The following is a 3,352-nucleotide window of genomic DNA, read 5'->3' as shown; positions in this document are numbered from 1 at the left end:
CTGTGCCCCCCACTCCCACTGTCTAGCCTCCCTGCAGCAGCCAAAGGGCTCCTGTGAGTGTCTGAGTCAGGTACCCACCTCCCTCCTCTGGGTAAAACCCCAAGGCCTCCCTGCCTGTGCTCTTACATGACCTGCCCCCACCCCATCCCCTCCCTGCCCTCCCCTCCTCTCTCTCTCCCCCTCACTCACTCTGCTCCAGACACACTGGCCTCCTCGATGTTCCTCCAACACGCCAGGCACGGTGCTGCCTTCGCACAGGCTGTGCCCTCTGCCCAGAACATTCTCCTCTGACACAGCCACTTGGCTTCCTCCCTCGCCTCCATCAGGGTTTTACTCAAATTGTCAACTCCTCAATAAAAAGCCGTCCCTACAACCCCATTTAAAATGATGGCCCTGGGACTTCCCTGGTGGTCCAGTGGTTAAGACTTCGCCTTCCAATGCAGGGGGTGCAGGTTCGATTCCTGGTCAGGGAGCTAAGATCCCACATGCCTCACGGCCAAAAAAAAACCCCAAAACATAAAACAGAAGCAGTATTGTAACAAATTCAATAGAGACTTTAAAAAATGGACCACATAAATAAAAATAAAATAAATAAAAATAAAATGACGGCCCTGGGACTTCCCTGGCGATCCAGTGGTTAATAGTCCGCACTCCCACTGCAGGGGGCGTGGGTTCGATCTCTGGTCAGGCAACTAAGATCCCGCATGCTTCACGGTACAGCAAAAAAAAATAAAGAAAAAGAAAAAGAAACTTAAAATAAACATCGATTAAAAAAATAAAGATCAATTTTAAAACTTAAAAAGTTAAATAACATACACGACAGCCCTCATCCCTCGACTCACGTACCCCCTTTTCTCTTTTACTGTGTTCTCTTATCACCACCTGACATGACACATAGTTTATGTTGCTTATTACCTCTTCCTGATCAGAACGTGAGCCCCACAAAGGCATATACTTCTTCTTCCCCGCTGGGCCCCCGCAGAGACCCAGCACACAGTAGGTGCCCGGATGACAAGGCACAGATGTGGGGAGGCGGCAGCCACAGCTGAACCAGCCGCCGGTCCTCCAGGGCTGGCTGGCGGAGGAAGCAAATCCACGCCTCCTCCGGGGGGCCCTTCCTGTCCCCATTTCTGAGCTATCCCTAGACTCTGCCCTCTGCCCCCTTTCCTGAGCCTCCAGCCAACACCTGCTGAGGAAACGCAGGAAGCAGGGGCGGCCTCCGTGGTGCCTGTGGCCTGGGATGGGCATGTTCCTCCGGGCAGTTTAATCCCTGCCCCGTTGGAAGGGAGGCCCCAGAGGTTGAGCCAGGACCTCCAAGCCAAACAAACAGACCGACTCAAGAAGCATCCACCTCCCCGATCCCGCTGCCAGGAAGAGGTGCCGCTCTGGAAGGTGCCTGATAACTATTTAGGGAATAGACGTATTATTTAGGGGCGCCGTGTCACCCTCACTCGCAGCCCAGCAGTAAGGCTTCACCCTTGCTAACTCATTGGATCCTCCCAAGGACCCTGGGAGGGTGGGGTCATCATTTTCCCTGTTTTACAGATGGGGACACTGAGGCCGGGAGGTGAAATCACAGCAGATGAGGAATAGAGCTGGGACTTGAATCCAAGCCATCTGGTCCTCGAGTCTGCTTCTTAACCACTAGTCTACATGGTCTCAATGAATACAAGTATAAAACACGGCAGGAAAACATCTGCAACACCTACGGACCATTGGCTGTGTCCTTGGCCTCGTGGGGGAGGGGGAAACAGCGAGTGTACCTTATCCCTCAGCCATCTTCCAACAATCTGGTAACATGCCCCGTTTTAAAGATGAGGAAAACTGAGTCCCCAAGGGAGGTAGTGATTTCCTGAAGGTTCCCAGAAGCGGCAGTGCCCAGACGTGGCACCAAATTCACTCCATCCTTCCCCGGGATGGGTAATGCAGGCTGTTTCAGAGGTGGCCCGAGTGCTAGAACGAGGTCGGCTCACATCTCAAGAACAGCCACTGTGTGCTGGCCCGAGTGAAAAACCATCAGGGGTCTTATTTCCAGGTGGGTATACTGAGGCTCAGAGAACTTCAGCCATGTGCCTGGGTCCCGAGATGTCCCCATTTCACAGACCGGTGAACCGAGGCTCAGAGAAGTTGCTCCATGTGCCTGAGGCCACACAGCCAGCAAGAGGCAGCCCTGGGACTCGGACCCAGGGCTTCCTGACCAGACTTGGAACTGTGGGCTGGCATGAGCCTGCAGTGGAAGCTCTCAGCTCTGCAAACCAGACACCCCTTGGCCGCGATGGAGGGTCAGGATCCACGGGAACACACAGTGCGAAACCCCAAATGATAAGTGTCGGCATGGAAACAGCCTGTGGGTGGCTGGGCTTCTTCAGGCGTAAAAATGGGAGGGGGGGGAACACCTAACACCAACTGTATTTTTAAAAATCCCACAGCAATAAAGAGGCTGGACCGTCAGCACGGCATCACGTCCGTGGGCAGGCAGAAGCCCCAGAACGCAGGGACACAGCTATTTTAAAGGGGCTATTTCTGGAGGCCGAGGTGAGAACACGGGGGCGGGAGGAAGGATCAGGAGCAGCCGCTGGGCGGCCCGAACTGGCCGCCTGCAGGGGGAGGGGGGAGAGGCGAGTGAAAAGGGAGAACTCGGGAGCCACCTGCTTGGTTGGTGCCAACGCAGGCGCTGCCATGAGCCAGCTGGAGGACCTCAGGCGTCTCAGAGCCTCATCTCTTGCCCTGTGGACGGAGATCTGTGGGTGCAAAACGTGCACGGGGCCCTACTGTGCACAGGCGCTGCTGTGGACATAGCAGAGGAGACGGCCGAAAAGGAGGTGGATGACAAGTAAAAGGCATAAGACATGGAGATGGCGACAGCGATTCCAGTAAAAGCAGAGCAGGAGAGGGGAAGATGGTGGCCAGGTAGACAGGCGGATTTGCAAATAACACTCTTACAAATCGTTTCGCAAATAATAACTTTGCAAATCTTCACAGGGCGGTCAGGGGAAGCCTCACTTAAAAATGAGCAGAGACCCGAGGAGAGAAGGAAGAAAAGCACTGTGTCCTGAGGCTCACCTACTGCCGCTATTAGGATCAAGTTGGGCGGCAGATGCCAAAAAGCTCACAAGAGAGGCACCTTCACATAAAAGAAGCTCCCAGGTCGTCCTTTCAGGGCTATTTTGCCCACCCCATAATCATCAGGGTCCAGGCTCCTTCCACCTCTTTGATCCCCCATTCTTATCCCTGATACCTGCCTCATGGTCCAAAATGGCTGCTTGGGTGCCTACCATCACCTCCATATTCCAGCTGGGGGTGAGGAGAAGGAAGCATGTGCTACCTCCCTTTGAAGGCATTTCCAGGAAAT

This window comes from Lagenorhynchus albirostris, chromosome 3 (genome assembly GCF_949774975.1).
Source record: "Lagenorhynchus albirostris chromosome 3, mLagAlb1.1, whole genome shotgun sequence".
NCBI lineage: Eukaryota > Metazoa > Chordata > Mammalia > Artiodactyla > Delphinidae > Lagenorhynchus > Lagenorhynchus albirostris.
This window is presented reverse-complemented; position numbering follows the sequence as displayed.